At 47.3% G+C, this 23629-nt stretch overlaps 1 protein-coding gene across 15 annotated transcripts in view; it reads right to left on the bottom strand.

Moving 5' to 3' along the window:
* Positions 1 to 23629, bottom strand: part of LOC144782416 (renalase-like) — a 916893-nt gene that overhangs the window by 881930 nt on the left and 11334 nt on the right. The gene's annotated exons all lie outside the window — the stretch shown is intronic.

Raw genomic sequence — 23629 nt, 5'->3', positions numbered from 1 at the left:
CACCTCGCCTGCCTGCTGTGAGGACGCTGAGGACCCTCCTTCTATCCACAAGGCCAATAAAAGGGGTCGGATTTCGCAGGCAGTTTTGTAAAAATCGCTGCAATTTTACAAAACTGCAGATTTTGCAATTTTTTGGCAAATCGCGAAATCCTGGAGGGTCTTGTTAGGGTGTCTGAATAGACAACTCCCTCCACTGACCAATCTTTGGGGCTGAAAGAGAGGAGGTCAAGGAGAGGTTCAGTCTCTGTCTCCTGATCCTCATCAGTAACAATCAGCATGGTTATGCCAGCACTGTCATGGAAAAGTTTTAGGCGGTTTGTAGGAGAGTGGGGTCTGCAATCCTATGGTCACCCCAGATTTTTGCTTTTAGCTTCACTGGTTTACGACTTTCCCTGGCTGTGGGCCTGCTAATCAGACCCATAGCCTAGCTGTTCTCTCTCTAAATTGACAACCATGTACTTTAGGTGCATTTACCAATTGGTACTGGGCCACCTTATCAGTCCCTGTACAGTGTACCTTAGGTACCCAGGGCATAGGTGTACCCAGGGCCTACCAGGGGTTGAAGCATGTATTATGTCACCCCTGGCTGGCCATCTAACCCTGACACAACTGGCTGCATGACAGCTGGGGCAAGGTGGTGTAATCACCCTTTGCTATAGATATAGTATACCTATATCTAACCCTAAAATGGACACATATATTCCTATCAGTCACTCCTATGGCAGGCCTTATCAATCCTGAAGGCAGAGTGCTTGGAATTATGTGAGATGGTGCTCTGGCATGATCTGAGCCCGTCTGCAGCTTGCGGAACCAAGTCCTAATAGCTGTTCCATGATAACGCTATACCATATACTCTTAAGTGCATTATCAACCTCGCGGTTGAATGCTAACTCTGGTATAACATTATCAAAACATGTCGAGTAAGGTGTCATACGAATTGGAATACTACCCCCTCGCCAATTCTGGCGACGGGGGTAGCATTCCACCCTTCTAGAGGGAAACGACATGTATGTAACTGTGAACCCCGGTTAAAGTTAACTCGAGCCTCAGCATCACAAAATGGATGCTGCCCCCACAGACACAAGTCTGACCTCCTGCAGCTGGGAGTCCTTCCAGCGAGGGAGGCTTGGACAAAGGGTTTCCTGCCTTGGGAGGTGCTAGCACCACCCCAGACAGGATTTTGTGTATTGGGTAGGACAGGTCTGAAAGGAATGAGACAAGCCTGGGGCACACAAGGTGTCCTGTGCATACACCGGCTCAAACCAGTTGCTGGGGCATCCCTGCCCCAGCTCTGGCGGGAAACCGGACAAAGGATAGGGGGTGTAGCCACCCCCCTTCCTGGTCCCACCCAGGGGAGGGACCTAGTCAGTAGTGTAGCCCCCTTTAGGAGAATAAAGGTAGGAGCTCGTCCCATTCCAAATTAGATTATCCTGAACAATTCTACAAGAAGAAACTCTGGACTTCGACGTTCTGCTCCACAGAAAACTGAAGAATCTCCCTTGTGGACAAGGAGTGTCCACCCTGCAACTGCAGGCACCATCTAGCATCCAGCGGCTTCACTTTGTCGTCTTCCCTCGAGGATCCAGACTTCAGAGCCCGACAAGACCCGGATTCCCAGACCTCTCCGACCTCAACTCACATCTGCAGCAAAGCTGAGACCCGTGGGTGCGACGAGACACGTGGGACCAGCCATCTTGAAAGAACCTGCACTTCGCTTCCAGCACGACTCCCGAGGTAAACTCGACCAAGTGCTTTGGGGATTGAGAAGCCCTAGCCCCGAGCAGCCCCTGCACCGAAGATCAGCCCTCCAGCTTCCACGAGATCTGCGTGGGGCCCTTCTGCTTGTTTGCTGCTCGACGCGTTGTCTGTCACTTGCCGGCTGGCTAGTGGCCTCCTAGACGACGAACCTTTGAATCTTCACTGCTGGTCTGGTTGCTCCAGACTGGCCCTTGCTCCCTTCCAAAAGAGGGGCACCCCGGACTCTCCTAGTCCGCACCAGACGTCTTTTCCACTCACCGCGTGGGTTGCCTTTGCCAAGGCCTGTTGACTCCAATTCCGGATCCGACACCACCGACAGCGAGAGCCTGCGTGGGACAGCTTGTGCCTCCATCCTGGTCGTCGAAGACACCTCCTGGTCCACGTGGCTGCAGAGTCAAGCGTCCACTCTTCACCTGATCGCGACGACAGCACCTGGTTCCTTCCTGGTTCCACACCGGTCACTGGCTAGTGACTTTGAACACTGTCCCCTCTGCTTTCAGGTCCTCTTCTTCACCGATCCACCCTTAGATCGCACCGGACATCTTCCTCCTGGTCGCCTGCAGCATCTTTTCTTCCAGGCTCCATAGACTTCAACGCGAGAACCCGACACACTTTGACACCTATGCACCCGCAGCCCGTGGGTGAGGTAGCGAGAGCATTTTGGTGCTCAAGGGTAGTTTAACTGTCCTAGTGTCCAGTTCCACAGTCGTTTTAGTCCTAACTAGTCAGGATTGTCCGTACTCACCTTTAACTTGAACTGTACTGTCCATAGACGTTGTTACGCATCTCGCGTGTGAGTTCACACCCTGCACACGCGTTCCGTGGGCCTCCTATTATTTACCTAGAGTTAGTGTAGCGTGGTCCCAACGATCCTACAGCCTCTGGACAGCTCCATTTCTTCCATCAACTTTCACATTCCACTTACTTAGTATATGGTTTGTCGTGCCCCTAGGGCACCATTGTAATTTCGTGCAACTTGTCGTATTTTTCTTAAGAGATTGTCATGTGCTTAGCCCTCTGACCTCATAAAGAGTTCAGAGGTGTCGTTATTAATAAATAGACTGTTTATTTTCATAACAACCTGTGTGGTGTCCTTTCATCTGATATTCAAGGGGTTATATTGTGGTAAAACAGCTGGCTTCACATGCCAAAAGAGTTTAGCCTAAGACTGCTTTGTCCATGCTACCATTAGGATAGCTGGTCTATAAGGTTGACTTACAACCAATCACCATAAGGGTTGTTTGGACTGATACAAGGTGATCACTAGAACTACTGAGCATCATATATCAGGACAACTTCTCACACGGTTCACATGGATCACCCTTTTGGGAGCCCTGCTTGGACCTAGGTCTACCAAGTAGGTTACCTTAATTTTCTAAGATGGGGTAAGGGCCACTCAGTTTGTCCTGGAAGACCCTTGATGCCACAGGCTCCAAAACCCACACCTTTTGCCCTGGTTAATCCACCAGTGTAGCTTTTCGGTAATACCAGTGCTTCTGGAGCTCCTGGTTGGACTCAAGATTTTTGGAAGCTTTTTCCAGGTACTCTGCCATTCCGGACCTTAGGCCTAGTACATAGTCCACAATATCCTGTTTGGGTTCTTTGAGAGGCTTCTCCCACCCTCTTTAACAAGACAGAGTGGTCCCCCAACAGGATGGCCAAACAGAGGTTGGAAGGGGGAAACCCCTACTCCCTTCTGAGGCACCTCTCTGTAGATGAAAAGCAATCATGGCAAGAGGACATCCCATCTCCTTTTGAGTTTTTCAGGCAGCACCATGATCATGCCGGTCAATGTCTTGTTGAACATTTCAACAAGACATTGGTTTGTGGGTGATTAGGTGTAGTAAACTTGTACTGCACTCCACACTCTTGTCACATATGTTTGAGGTATGCATACATAACGTTTGACCCTCTTTCTGAAACCAGCCCCTTGGGAAACCCTACCCTGGTGAAGACACCAATGAGGGCCTTGGCTACTGCAGGAGATGTAGTAGTCCTAAGGGGAATTGCTTTAGGATACCTGGTGGCATGATCCACTACCACCAGCATGAATGGGTTTCCTGATGCTGTGGGAGGTTCACGTGGACCCAGTATGTCCACAACTACCCTTTCAAAGGGAACCCCAATCACTGGTAGGGGAATTAAGAGGGCCTTTGGGTGTCCACCTGTTTTGCCATTGGCTTGACAGGCAACACAGGAGATAACAAACCCTTTTACTTTTTGGGACGTCTGGTTTCCCAGTCTTCTTACCTTTCCTCTTGGAAGGTTGGACCACTCTTTCAGGCTCCAACACTTCTTTTTCACCCTGCTTTCGGTTCTGTGCTGTAGTCTTGACACACACAATCTCAGGGTTGTCCAGCATTGCTGCATGGGTTTTCAATTCTACCTAGGCCCATGCTTAGGTTTCCAGGTCATTTCCAAGCAGACAGGTAGATGGAAGCTTTGTTATGTTATGTTAAAAAGACTTTTAAAGCGCACAAATACCCTGGGGTGTCTTGGCGCTGAAATAGAGTAAGACCTTTAGACATAGAAGGGGGAAATTATCTTGAAAACAGCCACGTTTTTAGCTTTTTACTAAAGGAGAGGAGAGAATTAGCATCTCTTATGACAGCGGGAAGTGTATTCCATAATTTAGCAGCACAATAGGTGTTGCTCCGAACTCCCCAACTCACAGTTCGAATTCTAGGGATTGACATAAGTTTGGCATTTGTGGACCTTAGTTGTCTGAATGGGTGATACCACGAAAAGAGCTGTTTCAAAGGTACCTGTCCTCTCCCATTCAGAGTTTTATAGGGGAGACAGAGTACCATGAATTTGACGCGTTGCGCCGCAGCTTCCGGATCTCTTCTTTGACAGATTGATGCCTTGGTATATTCAATAAGAGCCTTGCCGCAGCATTCTGCACCATCTGAAGTTTCCTTAGGTGTTGCTTCTGTAAACCAATGTATAAACTGTTACAGTAGTCTAACTTGGACAACATCAAGGTAGTCACAATTGTTTCCTAAGGTCATCGGGAATGTATGGCAAGACCTTCTTGAGTTTCTTCAATAAGTAGAAAGAGGCTGAGACTGTTGCATTAGTTTGTTGTGCATAGTTGAGATTGTTATCTATCAGCACTCCAAGGTTTTGGGCCTTTTTTACTGGTTCAGGGGTCTGTGCTAATTCAGTTGGCCACCACAGTCTATCCCAATTTGGTTGGAGATTACCGAAGGTTATAACTTCGGTTTTATCCGAGTTAAGTTTTAAACAATGTCTTCCCATCCAAAGACTAATTTCCCTCATACAATGCTGAAACTGCAGTGCTGGAGACGTTTTTTTATATGCTGCAACAACAATCTGCGTATTGTCGGCATAAGATGTTAAATTAAAACCGAACTGCTGTATTAATATAGCAATGTCAGAGACATAAACATTGAACAGCGAGGGACTGAGCGACGAGCCCTGAGGAACCCCACATGGCAATACATAGGGAGTAGCCTGATGATGGTCAAGGGACACTGTCTGTTTCCTGTTCATCAGAAAAGATGATAGTAAAGCAAGGGCCTGGTCCTTGATCCCTATGTGTTCAAGACGCATAAGCAAGGTACCATGGTGCACAGTGTCAAAGGCCGCTGATAGATCGAGGAGAATCAAAACAGCGGAGCCACCCTTATCCATCACTGCTCTGATCTCCTCGGTGGACTTGATAAGGGCTGTCTCGGTACTGTACCCTGCACGGAATCCAAATTGGCTGGGATCAAGTAACTCATTATCTTAAATAAACTGGGTAAGTTGGTTGTTCATTATTTTCTCTACAACTTTAGCAGGAAAAGGGAGCCTAGCGATAGGGCGATAGTTGCTAGTAATGGGGTTATACACAAGAGCTTTTTTTAACAAAGGGAGGATAATTGCATCTTTCCAGGTAGTAGGAAATGTCCCTGTCAAAAACATATTAAAAATATTGGTCAAAATAGGGCTTACCTCCCCTGCTATGTCCTTGAGAACTGCAGGGGACATGGATCAGAAGGTGATCTAGATTTAGTGTCTTGAACAAGCTTTTTCACCAGCCCACTAGACACTTGTGAAAAGGTTGACAACTCATTTTTATTTTTTGGGTCTCCATAATGGAAAGTTCTTTAATTACCGTGTTAGAGGTAGCAGTGACAATATTATATATATCATTAACTTTATTCCTAAAAACACAGGCAATGTCGTCACATAGAGATTGGCTGCTCACTGATCCTGAGCTATTGGGAAGGGTAGTAAGCTTCTTCACCACCTGAAACAACTGTTTTTAGAGTTTTTGGATGATTCTATTTGTTTGGTGAGGAAGGTCTTTGTATTCAGCACATTTTTATAGTTAGCTTGAGCGTGCTTGTAGCTCTCTTTTTCCTCTGTTTCATAGTTTATTCTCCAGCGCCTTTCCAATCTGCAACATTTTTGTTTTTCTAGACGCAACGCTTCCGTAAACGAGGGGGCAGAAGGTTGGTTCCGATTCCCCGAGTTTTTTACTAGTTGGCACCGTCACCGTGAAGGCATTGTTCAGCCAGTCAGTATAATCCTCTACTGCTTGATCCACTTGTGTGCTCAGACTTGGATGTGTCTGATTAAGTTGAAGTTCACGTGCTACCCGTTTCAGGCCAGTAACCCTCCCCCTCCTGCCCCCCCCCAACCAGTCTATTGTTACCATACCCCTGGCATGGTTAGTAGTAACACTGTCAGTGTTGGTCACTGGATACAATTTTCAATCAGGTATTGATCTGGAGAAACCAGTGAGTCTCTCACCATGGTGACACAGTCACCTGTATCCCTATTCTAGTTCCATTTATCCAGGGGCGATGTATGACGGTACAACGCGAGTTAATACAACGCATGGCGTTACATCACGGTCGTTACGACTTGCGCTAGATGGCCTGCTAACATTAGAAAAGTGTAATTTACTATTCCAACTCCAGTCCACTTAACAGTAGGAAAGGTGTTGGAATAGTAAACTACACTATTTGTAATGTTAGCATGCCATCTAGTGCAAGTCGATGTAAAAACTTGCATTGTAATGGCATAGAGTGGTTACATCGCGGTCGTTGTAACGACCGGGATGCAACAGCATTGCGGTGTACTGACCGCGTTGTTAAGGATGTTTCCCATGCAGGGGTATTGTAAATTCTTGTTGAAGTTGGGAGGCCACACAGCTAAAGTGGCAAACTCAACTTAACCCTCAATGACTAGAACTGCTTCAGTGTGAACCTTGATTTGCTCTGGGCACACTGTTGATCCAATCTGGAGATTTGCTGCACCAGTAGTAACTGTAGAAAGAATAGGGGGCTTCTTGCTAGGACAAGTAGCATCTCCAGTTAAGTGTCCCAACTGCTTACAGTTGAAACACCAGGTATTCAGGGCATCAAAGTGCTTCCCTTTGTACCTACCATTGGACTGGGAAGAATTGTGGGACACACCCCCCTGAGCAGGTTTTTGAGGCACTTTAGAAGACTCTGGCTTTTTGTCTTTGGGGTTCTCACCCTCTTTGCGCTGGGGAGGTTTTGTAACCCCTTTCTTTAGGTCACTCCAGTGGCTGTTTTTGTGACCCTAGTCTTGACCCAGGGGTCTGCCTTCTTTTGCCAATTCTTGGGGAGAAATTAGACCTAGGTCTACCAAATGTTGATGTAAGTTTTCACTAGTGCAATTACTCACATGATGTTCCTTCATAAAGAGATTGTAAAGTCCATTGAAATCATGCACATTAGTGTCTTAATTGAGTAGTCAACAAAGTCAACTCAAGACTGGTTCTGGGTTTTATGAGCCTCCCTGAATCTAATTCTATATTTCTCAATTGTGAGTCCAAATCCCTCCATCAGAGTGTTCTTCACATGGTCATAAGACCCAGCACACAAGGCACAAGGCAGCAGCACAGGAGTTCCTACCTAGGTAGGCCCGATGATCCTCAGCGCAGGAAATGAAAAGCAGCAGGGCAGGTGAGCAGTGTAAATAAACACACCACCTCGCCTGCCTGCTGTGAGGACCCTGAGGACCCGCCTATCCACAGGGCCAATAAAAGGGGTTGGATTTCGCAGGCAGTTTTGTAAAAATCGCTGCAGTTTTACAAAACTGCAGATTTTGAGATTTGTTTGCAAATCGCGAGATCCTGGAGGGTCTTGTAAGGGTATCTGAATAGATAACTCCCTCCACTGACCCATCTTTGGGGCTGAAAGAGAGGAGGTCAAGGAAAGGGTCACTCTATGTCTCCTGATCCTCATCAGTAACTATCAGCATGGTTATGTCAGCCGTGTCATGGAAAAGTTTTAGGCAGTTCACATGGATCGCCCTTTTGGGAGCCCTGCTGGGACCTAGGTCTACCAAGTAGTTGTTTTTGTGACCCTAGTCTTGACCCAGTGGTCTGCCTTATTTCCCAATTCTTGGGGAGAAATTAGACCTAGGTCTACCAAATGTTGATGTAACTTTTCACTAGTGCAATTGCTCACATTATGTTCCTTCATAAAGAGATTGTAAAGTCCATTGAAATCATGCACATTAGTGTCTTAATTGAGTACTCGACAAAGTCAACTCAAGACTGGCTCTGGGTTTTATGAGCGTCCCTGAATCTAATTCTATATTCCTCAGTTGTGAGTCCAAAGCCCTCCATTAGAGTGTTTCTTCACGAGGTCATAAGCCCCAGCACCTGACTAAGGGTCAGGAGTCTGCCCCTTAAGTTACCAGTGAACAGTTCCCAAAGGAGTTCCCCATCAGTGTGACTTCCTCACTTTCCTCATGTCACAAGCTCTCTCAAATGCTGGGAACCATTTCGTGATGCCACCACCTTCCTCAAATTTGGGGACAATCCCTTTGGGGAGTTTGGGATCATAAGATAGCTCTCTGTCCCTATTTGAAATGTTGCTGCCACCACTGATGGGAGCCAAGCCCATCTCAGCCCCTTTTTTTAGAGCCAGATGTCTAGTCTCTAGATCTAATCTATTGGTCAACCTCACTAAGAGGTTGGTCTCCTCATCGAGGCTGTCCTCGTTGGACTCAGAAGCACCTGACCCACCTGTGTGAGGTCTAGGCACTGTGATTTGTATTCTTGGAGCTAGGGGCATTGGTGCCCTGTTCTCCCTAGGAAGAAAGGGGGGTTCGAAAGTATCCTCATCCCCTCCTTCCTCTTTCCCATCTGGGAGGTCTTCATCTGGCTCAGATAGATGGTCCTTAGCATACCCTGCCTATATCTCCTGGAGCTTTTGTTTGGAGGGATGGGACCCCATGGTAATGGTTTTAGGTTTACATAGAGACCTTAACTCCCTAAATTCGAAGTGGAGATGAGGGATGAGGTCGAGCTCCTCAATCAGATTCTCTCTGTCATTGGTGATATTTTAACTAATATCTAGGTTCTTGTTAAGAGACAGTCTACAAAACAGTTTCTAACCCTCTTACCCATAACTACACCGAGCTTTTATTTTTCTAAAATTTTAAAGGGACTTAACCAAGGTCCTGACAAAACTTTTAGTCATTTGGGAAAATTTGGCAATTCAAAAAGAAGTGAGCAGTAAGGCTTTATCAGAGGGTAGTGTTAAGCATTAATTGTACACACCAGGCAACAAATGAAGTCACACACTCAAAGACTGAACTCAGACCAATTTGTTTGTATAAAAACATTCTTTTGTTATATTTTATTTTATAGAACCAAGCCAGACCTGGTACAGGTAAGTATAATAATACTTTGCAAGATGTATGCAGTGGATTACAGTTGAATGCTGGATAAAATACAGTTGATTGATTTACAGGTAAGTCAACAGTCAAAATTACTTTCCAGTTACTTTGTAGATTACTGAACACGTTACTTGTTGGATTACTTTTTAATTTACTTTTGCTAATCAGTGTGATATGCCTAGATATCAAACTGGGACATTTCCTAGACAAAAGGTAAGTATTCAGTTTTTACACATAGGCAGTTTCTTAGGGTTTTCATACAAACCAACTCCATACTTGGAGGCTTTTTCACAGAAAAACAGTCAATGCAATCCTATGGGAGAAAACAGTGTTATTGGTGCGTACTTAGGTTTTGGAGTATGAATTCTGGCGTTAGAACCAGGTTTCCCCCAAGGTCGAGGATCCACTCTCAAAGCACCCTCAGCGGCACTAGGGCGGCTGGGTGCAGAGTGCTGGGGCCCGATGTTATAAAATGGAGGAAAGGGGGCCTCCGGTTAGTGGCTGCTTACGAGCTGTGCACAAGATTGAGGGGGAGACATCGTTTACCACGCATCCATTTCAATGCGGTACTATTACATTGTGGTTTTCACTATGCAAGGCGTTACATCGGCTTGCACTGGAGGGCGCTGTAGACTAAGGAATAGTGTAAATTACTGTTGCCAACACCTTCCCTACTGTATGTAGACTGGAGTTGGAATAGTAATTCACATTATTCCTAAGTCCAGTGCCCCTCCAGCACAAGTCGATGTAACGACTTGCGTTGTGAGAACCGCGATCTAACAGGCTGCGTTGAAATGGCCCCCGTTGTATTGTCATACATCCGGTTGAGGGAGCAAAACTCCTGGACTTAAGATCAGAGCAAAGGGGGATCTGGTTTAGCACCCAAGGTGCACCCACAGAGGCGCTAGGGCGGCCAGGTGCAGGGTGCTGGTTTGGCGCCGGGTGCCCTGTTACTTTCAATAGGTATTCTCTGGTTTGCAAATGCACTGCAGGCTTGAAGACGAAGATCTTCTGGAGGCGACCATCACTTGGAGAGGTAAGTTGGGATGCTGGGTGTTGCCTGGACACCGTCGGTTGGCTCACCCAAGGCTGTGGGGCGTTGGGTGCAGGCGTTTCATTTGGCGTCCGGTTTTCTTACCAGCTCCTGGTCAGGGGGGACCCTCCGAATTGAAGCTGCAGGCATTGTCTGGAGACTCAAGGCAGGTCAGGGGTTGCTGGGTCTCTGGACAGGATCGCCAGGGAGACCCCCTCTGGTTCTTGGAGCACACGAGCTCGGGCTGTGGGCGTCAGGTGCAGAGTGGTGCAGACTGATAGATCCGGCTGGACCCAGAGTCTGTGGGTGAGCAAATCCAGTGCTCACAGGAGACAAAGTCTGGTTTGGGAAGGCAGGGCAGGTCCTCCGGGTTCTTGGGGGCTGCTGGCTGCAGGACACACTGGGATTTCGCTGTGGTCGGTCAAGGTCGGGACAGGCCGGTTGGTGTCCTCCTCAGCATGGCTCTTCAGTCTTTCTTCTTCTTGTTTCTTCTTGCATGCGGAGGCAAGGTTCAGGGTTACCCCTAAATACTTAATTTTGGGGCGCTACAGGTAGGTACAGGTCAGGACCAATGGGTCACTTCTTTGAGGTGGGATCACCCCCTATTCTGCCATCCTACAGTGGGAGGGGGCATAAGCTGGGTGCTCCCATCTTCAAGATGGCGGGGACTGAGAGTTGTGCCTCACCTCACCTCCCCCACCTGAGGGGTGGGGTTGGCAAAGGTGGGCACACCTCTCCTCCTAACTTGGTTTTCCCACCGATTCTCCCGTCCAAAGTAGTGGTCAGAACCAGTGGAGGCCAGTTACTGGGAGCAGCAAATGGCAGGGGTAGGCTCAAAAATGCGACGTGAACCCAGCCCATCATGGGGGAGGAGGCTTGGCACCTTATCCCAGGATGTGCTTTGTTTCAGGACCCCAATACTGGCAGTCTCCTGACCTAGGGGTCCAGAAACATGTCTGGTGGTGGCAGCTAGCGAGCAGGCACTTAGCCAGGACACTAGAATTAGGTCGTTTTTCAGGGGGCATCTCTAAGGTGCCCTCTGAGTGCATTTTTCATTAAATCTCACACTGGCATCAGTGTGGGTTTAATAGGCTGAGAAGTTTGATACCAAACATCCCAGTTTTCAGTAGAGCCATTATGGTGCTCTGGAGTTCGTAATGACAAACTTTCAGACCATATACTCTTCATGGCAATACTGCACTTATAATGTCTAGGAATTGACATAGACACTGTAGGGGTATAGGGCTCATGCACCTGTACACTCACCACTGGTATACCGCACCCAGCTAGAGGGGTGGCTTACCTATGCCAGGGCAGTGGGTTGTAGTCATGGGACATAGGGATTGTGTGCCATGTCGACACTTCACTTTGTTCGTTAACAAAAACACACGGCCTACAATGGCAGTGTGTGTGTAAAGGTACAGGGCCTCTAAGGGTGGCGCAATAAGTGCTGCAGCTCCTAGAGGTCTTCCATGGTCACAGTGCCTTTGGTAGATGTGGTACCTTTCACAAGGGACTTACATGTGGCCAGAAAGTTGCGAATTAGGTTTTGCAACAGTACAGTTTACGGGAAGAACACAGGCCACGAGTACCTTGTTGGCAGGACCCAGGGCGCACTCAGCCAAAGTACATCAACATTAGGCAAAAAGTGGGGGGCAACCATGCAAAAAGGGGCACTTTCCTACAGCATTTCCCAATAAAAATGGCCCAGTAAATCAAAACTATACTTACCGTATTTGAACAGAGACCCTACAGTTACCTCCAGAGTCCACCCCCTATGTGATTCTATGTTGCCTCCTGCGTCCACCTTCTATGTGATTCTATTTGGGAATGTCCCTTTACCTCCAAACGGGGCAGGTGAAGAGGAGGAGGCCTTAAAACTAAAGACTGCTCATTGCACACATTCTAAAGCCGGACATTTTGGCGATTTGAATAATGAGATTCTTTTCACTCGTGGAGCTGTATGGATTGGCTAATCTAGAAAGACCTCGAAAGGTGACTGTGTCGTGATTAATTTCAGCTATCTGGAGCTTGTAATTATATCTTATGGCACCTAAATTATTTGTCCAAAAAACAAGAAGGCATTCAGGCATATCCCCTTAGAATATTTTATAAACCTCTGCCACCCTCTATATATACAATCAGAAGGATTCAAGATTCCATCTTAATACGCAATATCAGTTCAATATCCCTGGGAGTAATCGATCCGAGTTAATGAAAAGACTGGATATGATAGACTGCATCTCCAGGTCAAGCCAATTGAGCAAATTTGGGTTAGAAATTGATAATGATTGCGGTTGACAGATTCTAGGAGACCATCAAATAGAGGCAGCATTGGAGTTATCCGTTTATCCAGAATCTTTGATTTCATTGAAGGGTATAAGTCTTATTTTCTTGAACATTGCGGGTGCACATGCTAAGATCACAAACCCAGAGAGGAATGGCCTTGTAAATGCCTCAGAAAATATTTGTTGCCAAGAAACATGGATGACAGAGGCATTTCATATTGATGGGTATTATGCTTTTGTCCAGCCAGCCCTTCCGTCACCAGCAGGAAGGGCGAAAGGCGACCTTGTTACTTTTATAGCTGTCCAAATTGCTGCTCTTCAAGCCTTGATGGTGTGGTCTTCCCCCCTGTTTTTGGCAACTCTCATCTTTCTCCATGGAGCCTGATATTTTATTGATAACGTTTTATTAAAATATTTTTAGTCACTGTGTGAGTGATATGATAAATCAGTTTGACAGTTATTTGAAAGGGAAACATACGTTTGTTTAAATTTGGGAAGGGGGTTCTAACATTTCTTCATGTCATCTTAGTATTAAGCATGTTTGTGTCTTTATGAACCTAAAACAATGAAAACATGACATTTTAAGCACACAGTGTACCAGGAGGCACTAAAACACTCTTATACTGAAGTATGAATTAATTTTGACTAGTGATTTAGTGCACCGGGAGTCAAGTAGCATCCCTACATTTGTGGTAAGTACTACAGGGAGCACGATTGATTTTATTCTGATATCAGCTAAACTTTCACCTTTTCTTTCTGGTTTTAAAGGGACCACAAAGTGGATAGGTGATCACAATCCTGTCATATCACTGAACTGTCACATCAAAAAGGGCTTTGGCAACAAATCCTGTCAGACTACTCTAAAAGTAAAGGCCTCAGAATAAAATGGGCTAAGGTTATCCAATGGCTTTTAACTGAAAGATCGTTACTAAGGACATGGATTTCTTGTTAACTTGTTTAACTGAGGAAGCATATTGTAACACCATACAAGCTGGGTTTAAAAATATTTGCAGGTCTATCTCAGATAACAACTTCAAACAGGGTTATCGCAAGAGACTCTGCTACATAGATGGTTTAATGCAGCATGCACTTCCGATCATAAACAGCTGAAGGCTGCCCTTAAAATCCATTCCCGATCAATACAAGATGTTAAAGGCACAAGCATGGGAGGACCTCTCGTGGAGGCCAGGGGGAGGGACAATAAACCTCTTCTGGGAAATAGTTAATCACCGTTTCTTCTCAGACCAAGATGTCCCAAAGGTCGAATCTGTGATTCTGACAGATATGCGCGTGCCCCATTATTAACAAGATGATGCAATCTCCTGACTTAGCAAATTGTTTGCACAGGAGTAAACAAAACTTACAGGGGCTTCCCAAACTGATAGAAATCTGCTAAGTGGTTTCTGCCATTGAAAAATGTGCTCTTGGGAAAGCCCCAAATCTAGATGGTGCTCCCACTGATATTTTTAAATCTAATATCAATGTATGAGGCCCCACTTTTAACAAATGTGATAATGAGTACCGACTGTGACGGGCCCCATCTCAGATTTGTGGAGGTCAGCAACAATTGTCTCCATTTTTTTAACAAGCATTTGCAATGCAATAGGTCTCGCATTAGGAAAGTTTGAGCCATTGGTATTGTGAATTACATTTTTTTTATTTATGTGTTGGTTGTGATAATAGCTATAGTAATAGCTAAAGTAATAGCTTTGTCATTTACAATGCCAATAGTTTTAACTTTCCCAAATGTGACACCTATAGCATTTGTAATGCAATATGTGTTGTATTTTCACGAAAATCCAAGAACAGAAGTGAAATATTAACATTTTTTTGTGACATTTATAAGACAGACGTCATTGTTGTTCAAGTACTTTACGCTGGTGTTTGGATTCCTGTAAATCCCCAGTGTTGCAGGGTGCTTAAGAATTTTGTGATCACAGTGGTACTGTATTCCGGGCTGGGGGGAGGGGAGGAGAGAGAGAGAGAGAGGGAAGGGAGGGGAGGAGAGAGAGAGCGAGAGAGAGAGAGGGGAGAGAGGGAAGGGAGGGGAGGAGAGAGAGGGAGAGAGAGAGAGAGAGAGAGACACGGGAGGAGAGAGAGAGAGAGACAGGGGAGAAGAGAGAGAGAGAGAGAGAGAGAAAAGGTGGGGAAGAGAGAGAGAGAGAGAGGGAGAGAGAGGGGAGGCGAGAGAGAGAGAGAGAGAGAAAAGGTGGGGAAGAGAGAGAGAGAGAGAGAGAGAGAGAGAGAGCACGAGAGAGAGAGAGAGAGAGACAGAGAGAGAGAGAGAGAGAGAGCTTGGGCTATAGTATGCGGCAGCGTTGGGTATAAAAAATAAAAATAAAAAAAAGAGGCCAAATTATGCGGTAACAAATGTATAAAAATCACAAAGTTGTATAAAACAATTATCAGTTATTGTATGGAAAGGCGAGGTGGTATGGCGCGACTTGAAAGCAGTAAACCTATTGGAAACCAATAAAGAAGAGGTTAATTGGGGCTAGACGGGCCCACGGTGCTACCAGGGACGTACCAATATGCTGGCTTTACTGTAAAGGTCCTTGGTAGGTCTGCGCGGGCCATTGGTGTAAACTGTTAGCCCATTTTAAAGACGATGAAAGAAAGTAATGTACCGAGTTCACAGACTGTTCATGCGTGTGAGGGGGAAGGAGAACCTATGAAATGAAAGTTAGAATGGGCGCAGGAGAGTCATGCTTGAAAAAAAAACATGGACCTAGTGATCATGCCCCGTTTCAGGCGTTGTGCAGGTTAGTCGGCCCTTGATGTTCTCAGAACCATCATCTTGAGATTGTTTAACCAAGTACATAGAAAATGGAATCCAAATATATGAGCATACATAACGCATTCTGCTATTGGCATAGAAGTAACAATTCTCCAAGATCAAAGAACCGATATGAATACTTCAACAGTATCACACTCCTCCAAAATTCCGGTATAATTTTATTCCCATCGACCCCTCCACATAAATAAATAAACCACACAATTTACATATGTCCAAATGCCGCACTCTCCATACAGGTCACAAGAGGAAGCTGGAGATAAAACGATTTGGTTTAGATTTATCATTTTAAAAGTTAGGTAGCTTTTTATGAGGATTTTGAAGCGTACTATTAAGACAATCGACTTTGGGTGTCATCTGAGTGAATTTGCAACAAGGAGATACAAAACCAAGTGTTGCCATGGCATGCTGCGCTCAACTGCACTGTATAATGTACACAAGTATCAAAAATTGTAAGATTACCTGTAGGTTTCAACTGCCAGCACACCACAACTCCAAGCCTGGAATGCAAGATCTTCATACACAAACAAATCTGAAGCTCAAATTTCATACTGAACAACAACTCCCCTAACCACATGGATGAGCCAAGATCATTTAAACGAACATAACAGGCAAAAAAATGAGTCATAAATGCAGTCACAGTACTGCCGGCTGTAGGAGAGTAGGGTCTGCAATCCTATGATCACCCAGATTTTTGCTTTTTGCTGCACTGGTTTACGACTTTCCCTGGCTGTGGGCCTGCTAATCAGACCCACAGCCTAGCTGTTCTCTCTATCCAAATTGTACTCAGGTACTGAATTGGCACTGGGCCCTCTCCAAGTCCCTGTACCCAGGGCTGAGGTGCACCCAGCAGTCTCCCAGGGGCTGAAGCATGTATTATGCCACCCCTGGATTGACTAACTAAAACTGACACAACTGGCTGCACGACAGCTGGGGCGAGGTGGTGTACTCACCCTTTGCTTTAGATATAGTATATCTATATCTAACCCTAAAATGGACACACAGATCTCCTATCAGTCACTCCTATGGCAGGCCTTAACAATCCCGAAGGCAGAGTGCTTGGAATCGTGTGAGATGGTGCTCTGGCGTGAGCTGAGCCTGTCTGCGGCTTTCGGGATCTATCCCTTAGCCGTTTCCATGATATCGCATACCATATACTCTTAAGTGCATTATAATCCTCGCGGTTAAATGACAACTCTGGTATCGCTTTATCAAAACATGTCGAGTAAGGTGTCATACGAATTGGAATACTAACCCCTCGCCGATTCTGGCGACGGGGTTAGCATTCCACCCTTCTAGAGGGACACGACATGCATGTAACCTATAACCCGGTTAAAAGTCAGACAGAGCCTTAGCATCCACAAAATGGATGCTGCCACCGAGACACAAGTCTGCCCTCCTGCTGCTGGGAGTCCTCCCAGAGCAGGAGATAAGGACAAAGGGTTTCCTGCCAGGGGCGGTGCCAGCACCGTCCCAGACAGGGTTTTGTGTATTGTAGGTAGGCAGGGCTTTAGAGGAAGGTGACTGCACGTGGCACCCCGGTGCTCACTGTGCATAGGCTGGCTGGAACCAGTTCCAGGGACACTCCAGACCCTGTGCTGGGGAAAAGCCCGCCAAGGAAGTGGGTGTAACCACCCCCCTCCTGGTCCCACCCCTAGGGCAGGACTTAGTCGCGTGCCAGCCCCCTTTTCCAAGATAAAGGTAGAGACTGGCCCCCTTCCAAATCAGATCATCTTTGAATCCTGAAACTACTTTCCACGAAAGGAACTCAAGACTTCTTCCTAAGATTTCTCCCTTGTGACTAAGGAGTAGTCACCCTGCATCCGCAGGCACCATCTTAAGAACACTGCGGTCTGCTGCAAGTCTCTCCTCCGGATCAAGACTGCCCAGCTCGACGAGAACCGGCTTCCCTGGCACCTCTGACCTCTACCTACATCATCAGTCACGCTGAGATTCGTGGGTGTGACGAGACCTCGAGGGACCGGCCATCTTCCAGACTGCACGACTTCTGCACAGCAAGCCCACCGAGTAAATTCCTGGTGAGTGCTTTGGGGTCCGAGAAGCCCCCACCCTGAGCAGCTCCAGCCCCGAAGAGCAGCCCCCCAGCATCTCCACGATCGGCGTGGGGCCCTTCTGCTTTCAGCTGCTCACCGCGTTGTTTGGCTACTAGCCCGCTGGCTTGTGGCCTTCCGAACGACGCCCGACGACAACACTGCTGCTAGTCTGGTTGCTCCAGACTGGCCCTTGCTTCCCTCCATCGGAGAAGTAACCTGGACCCTCCTGGTCCGGCTAAGACGCCATTTTAGGTCCACCGCGTGGGCCTTGCATTTGCCAAGACTTGTTGCCCAATCCTGGGTCCAGCGACGTCGACAGCAAGAACCTTCGTGGGACAGCTCGCACCTCCATCCTGGTCGCCGACAACGCCTCCTGGTCCGAGAGACTGCAGAGCCCAGCAGCGCCCACTCACCTGACTGCGGTGACTTCGCCCGGTGCCATCCTGGTGCCCACTTAATCACTGGCTAGTGATTCAAGAACTTGGTCCCCTCTGCTTTCAGGTTTCCTTCTTCCTTGATCCAGGCTTGGATCCATCGAACTTTCCTTCACTGGTCGCCTGCCAGCAACTTCCTTCTTCCAGGCTCCTGGTCCGGCAACGAGATCCCCGACGTCTTTTCAGACCTATGCAGCTGCAGCCCCTGGGCTAGGTAACTTCGGCACTTCGGTGTCCCAGCATAGCCTCACTATCTAAGGGTCAGGATCCACTGTCGTTTTCTCCCTACCAGGTCGGGTTCGCCCGTGAACACTAACTTTGCCTTTACTAGCCTCCATAGACTTTGTCCCGCATCCCGCGTGAGAGTGCACACTCTGCACCCGAGTCCCCTAGGTCTCCTAGAAGTAATCTAACGATTCCCTAGTCAAGTCCTAGCGATTCCAAAGCCTATTAGTATTGTTACTTACCTGCTAGTAATTCGCATTCCACTTTTAGAATATATGGTTTTTCGTGCCCCTCGGGCATTTGTGTATAACGTGCTAACTTAAGTATTTTCATAAGAGTTTTGTTGTGTGCTTAGCACCCTGTCCTCATAAAGAGTACAGGGTTGTTGTGATTCTAATAAATACATTGTTTATTTTCATAACACTTGTGTGGTGTCCTTTCACTGGGTGTTCAAGGGGTAATGTGATGGTAAAACAGCTGGCTTAACACGCCCTCTAGAGTCTTAGCCTTAGACTGCTCGTATCCATGCTACTAGGATAGCTGGTCTATAAGGTTGACTTACAACCAATCATCAATAAGGGTTGTTTGGACTGATATATAGTGATCACTAGAATAGTGAGCACTGCACATCAGGCCAACTTCTCACATTGGTGAGCAGCGGTTGGGATTTGAGCTTGCTGTTGTTTTACCACACATGCCCTAAGAATATCTTGTGAAAGATCACATAAGTACTAAAGGTACATATAACTTAGCTTAGAATACTCTGAGTTCTACTGAACCAGCTGTTGTAGCTCCTAGGGCCTAGCACACCCTAAACTACAACTCTAGCAAGGGATCAGTAGGCAAACATATAGTGTAGGTAAGTGCACCACTTACACCTCACTAGAAAAGCATGTCTACCCAGGGAGAATCTACTGAGACTCCCCTGGTCAGTGTTGACCCTCCACAGGTCACTTCAAGATATGCAGCTCTCAGTTTTCAGGAGATGAGACAAATCTGTGTCTCCAGGAAACTGAAGCAGGGGTCTAACCCCACCATTCCCTTTCTGATAGGTCTCTTAGAGACATATGATGCCAGAAAGCTTTCTCAATTACATGAGAACATGCCAGCCTTAGAGGGAACCTCTGGGGATCCAGACCTCCCCAACACTGCTACTGCAGTTGAGGAGGAGGAGGGTCAGGAGGAACTCTCTGGGGATGAGGTAGACAAAGGTCTTGAGGTAGTCAGAAGGCTAACCAGGGCCAACTTAGACTTACTTGGGCTAGGATCTGGGGGACCCCCAGTACTAACCCGAAGTGGGCCTAACCTTGGAGTTAGGAGAGATAGATCTCTTTCTAGGGACTCCAATAGATCTCTGCACTCTAATGCCTCTTCTCAGGGGAGAAGAAATCCTCCACAGAGGAGATTTGCTTCCCCTCAGAGAAGGGAGCATGAAGCTAGGATGAGACAAGCTGAACTAAGGATTGAAAGGGAAGAACTTGCCCTGGCCAAAGAGAAGCTTGCCTTTGCTAGAGAGCAGCAGATGAGTGGGTTAGCACCCACTGGTGGCAGCAATCTCCCAAGAGATAGAGAGAAGGGTTTAGATACTAAACACCTGACTAAAATAGTGCCCCCCTTTAAGCAAGGGGATGATATCCAGAAATGGATGGCTGCTCTGGAGAGGGCCTGCACTGTGCAGTGCATTCCCCAGAGTCAGTGGGCAGCTATACTGTGGCTCTCCTTTGATGGTAAAGGTAGAGATAAGCTCCTCACTACAAGAGTAGAGGATGCTAACAATTACCAGGTCCTGAAGAATACACTGGTTGATGGGTTTGGTTTAACCACTGAACAGTACAGGTTGCTGTTCAGAGACACCCAGAAAACTCAGTCTCAGGACTGGTCTGACTTTGTGGATTGTGCCACTAAGGCTTTGGAGGGCTGGTTGCTGGGTAGCAAGGTTACAGATTACACAGGATTGTATAATCTAATGATGAGAGAACAAATTTTAAACAATTGTCAGAACCAGTTGCTGCACCAGCACCTTGTTGATTCAGATCTGACCTCTCCCCAAGAATTGGGAAAGAAGGCAGACAAATGGGTCAGGACAAGGATCAAGCAGAACCAGAACCAGAACCAGGGTGGTCAGAAGAAAGCAGACCAGAAGGGTAATGTTAAGAATGAGCAAAATGACCAGAAGTCTTCACCAGGTCCCCAACAACCCAAAGAGGGTGGGGGTCAGGCTTCCCAGAAGAAGAAGACTCAAGAAGGCCAGTCAAAAAGGTGGTGCCAGTACTGTAAAAGTAAATCTCACTGGTTTAGTGAGTGCACCAAAAGAGGAGGACAAACTCCTGCCACTACAGCCCCTAAGGCAACTGCACCCCCTAGTACAGTCAGTAGTGGTAGTGTACCTCCCAAGGCATTAGTTGGGTTAACCTTGGGTACTGAGGGGTCTGACAACTTAGTTGGCACACTCACTCAGGCTGTCCTTGTCTGTACAGGGGATATGGATATGTCCCCTGAAATAAGTCCCAATACTTTGGGCAAATACAGGCAGACACCTTTAATAAACGGCAAAATGGCTCAGGCCTATAGGGACACTTGTGCCAGTGTCACCATGGTGACACCTAACTTTGTGGACCCTGGACAGATCATGCCAGGTACTGATTTCCTGGTGACCAATGCTAGCAATGTCACTACTAGTCATAGTGTGGCAATTGTGGCTTTCTCCTGGGGTGGAGTGAAGGGACAAAAGAAAGTTGTAGTCAGTTCAGACCTCCCAGTTGATTGTTTGTTGGGCAATGATTTGGAGTCATCACAATGGTCAGAAGTGGAGCAGAGGACTCACATGGAAATGTTAGGCTTGCCAGCACATGTGCTTGCTGTGACCAGGTCACAGGCCAGAAGATGCCCCACTGAACAGGTGCTGGATCCTGAAATTATGGACCAGACACCTTCCAAGAAGAAGAGCAGTAAGGGTAAGGCTTTGCCTTCCCCCTTGCCCCAGGTTGAGGATCAAGTCTCTGAGGAGGCTGATCTAGAAGAGCTGAGGGAAACTGAGCCTAAAGAGCTTGAACTTGATCAAGTTGAGTTTCTGGGCTCAGGGGGACCCTCCAGAGCAGACCTGGGGAAGGAACAGTTGAGCTGCCCTTCCCTTGAACCCCTCAGACAGCAGGCTGCTGCTGAGGCTGCAGGGAATGCCACAGGTGCCCACAGGGTATACTGGGAAGATGGACTCCTGTACTCTGAGTCAAGAGACCCCAAGCCTGGTGCAACCAGGAGGCTGGTCATCCCCTTGTCTCTGAGGGGTTTCCTTCTCACCTTGGCCCATGAAATTCCCCTTGCAGGCCATTTAGGTCAGACAAAGACTTGGGACAGGCTTGTCTCACACTTTCACTGGCCCCATATGAATGAGAATACCAAGGAGTTTTGTCGCTCCTGTGTCACTTGCCAAGCCAGTGGTAAGTCAGGTGGCACAACAAAGGCCCCCCTCATACCACTACCTGTGGTGGGGGTTCCCTTTGAAAGAGTGGGGATTGACATTGTTGGTCCAATGGAACCCCAGACAGCATCAGGGCACAAGTTTATACTGGTGGTGGTGGACCATGCCACCAGGTATCCTGAAGCTATTCCCCTGAGGACCACCACAGCCCCTGTGGTGGCAAGAGCCCTAGTTGGAGTGTTCTCCAGAGTGGGTTTTCCAAAGGAGGTCGTTTCTGACAGAGGTACAAACTTCATGTCAGGATATCTGACTGCCATGTGGAAAGAGTGTGGTGTGAACTACAAGTTCACCACACCCTATCATCCACAATGCAATGGGCTTGTTGAGAGATTCAACAGGACCCTGAAAGGGATGATTCATGGACTACCTGAACCTCTTAGGAGAAGATGGGATGTCCTGATCCCCTGCCTCTTGTTTGCTTACAGAGAGGTCCCACAGAAGGGGGTTGGCTACAGCCCTTTTGAGCTTCTGTATGGGCATCCTGTAAGAGGACCCCTGTGTTTGGTGAAGGAAGGATGGGAGAGACCTCTCAAAAAGCCTGCAACCAACATAGTGGACTATGTACTTGGTCTCCGCTCCAGGATGGCTGAGTATATGGAAAAGGCATCCAAAAACCTTGAGGCCAGCCAAGAACTTCAAAAAGCTTGGCATGACCAAAAGGCTGTTCGGACTGTGTACCAGCCAGGACAGAAGGTGTGGGTGCTGGAGCCAGTGGCCCCAGCAGCTCTGAAAGACAAATGGTCTGGGCCCCACACCATCATTGAGCAAAAGGGAGAGGTTACCTACTTGGTGGACCTTGGAACTCCCAGGAGCCCTCTCAGAGTGCTCCATGTTAACAGGCTCAAGGCATATGTTGACAGGAAGGACATGAGCTTGCTCATGGCCACAGATGAGGGACAGGAGGAAGAGAGTGACCCTCTCCCAGACCTGCTCACTCAGAATCCTGATGATGGATCAGTTGATGGTGTTGTCTTTTGTGGCAGCCTCACTGAACATCAGCAACAGGATTGCAGGCAAGTTCTGCAATCCTTCAGACATATGTTCTCTCTGACACCCAGCCAAACTGATTGGTGTACCCATGATGTTGACACTGGAGACAGTCTGCCTGTCAAGAGTAAAATCTACAGACAGCCTGATCATGTTAGAGACTGCATCAAAACTGAAGTGCAGAAAATGTTGGAACTGGGAGTCATTGAGCCCTCAGATAGCCCTTGGGCTAGCCCAGTAGTTCTAGTGCCAAAGCCTCACACCCAGGGTGGTAAGAGAGAGATGAGGTTTTGCGTAGACTACAGAGGCCTCAATGCAGTCACTAAGACTGATGCCCACCCAATACCAAGAGCAGATGAACTTATAGATAGATTGGCTTCTGCCAACTTCTTAAGTACATTTGATTTGACAGCTGGGTATTGGCAAATCAGGCTAGCTGAGGAAGCCAAACCCAAGACAGCATTTTCTACCCCTGGAGGGCATTATCAATTTGTGGTAATGCCCTTTGGATTGAAAAATGCACCTGCCACCTTCCAAAGGTTGGTGAATCAAGTCCTCGCTGGGCTGGATGACTTCTGTGCAGCATATCTGGACGATATTGCTGTCTTTAGCTCCACCTGGGAGGATCACCTGGTCCACCTGAGGAAAGTGTTAGAGGCTCTGCAAAAGGCAGGCCTCACTATCAAGGCCACAAAGTGCCAGATAGGGCAGACACAGGTTGTATACCTGGGCCACCTTGTAGGTGGAGGCCAGGTTCAGCCACTGGAGAGTAAGATACAGGCCATCAAGGACTGGACTCCTCCAATCACCCAGACTCAGGTTCGAGCTTTCTTGGGCCTGACTGGGTACTATAGGAAGTTTGTCAGAAATTATGGGTCCATAGTGACCCCTCTTAATGACCTGA

Source organism: Lissotriton helveticus, chromosome 9 (genome assembly GCF_964261635.1).
Source record: "Lissotriton helveticus chromosome 9, aLisHel1.1, whole genome shotgun sequence".
In the NCBI taxonomy this organism is placed as follows: Eukaryota; Metazoa; Chordata; class Amphibia; order Caudata; family Salamandridae; genus Lissotriton; species Lissotriton helveticus.
Note: the sequence above shows the minus strand (reverse complement) of the source record. Positions and strands in the feature narration are given on the sequence as shown.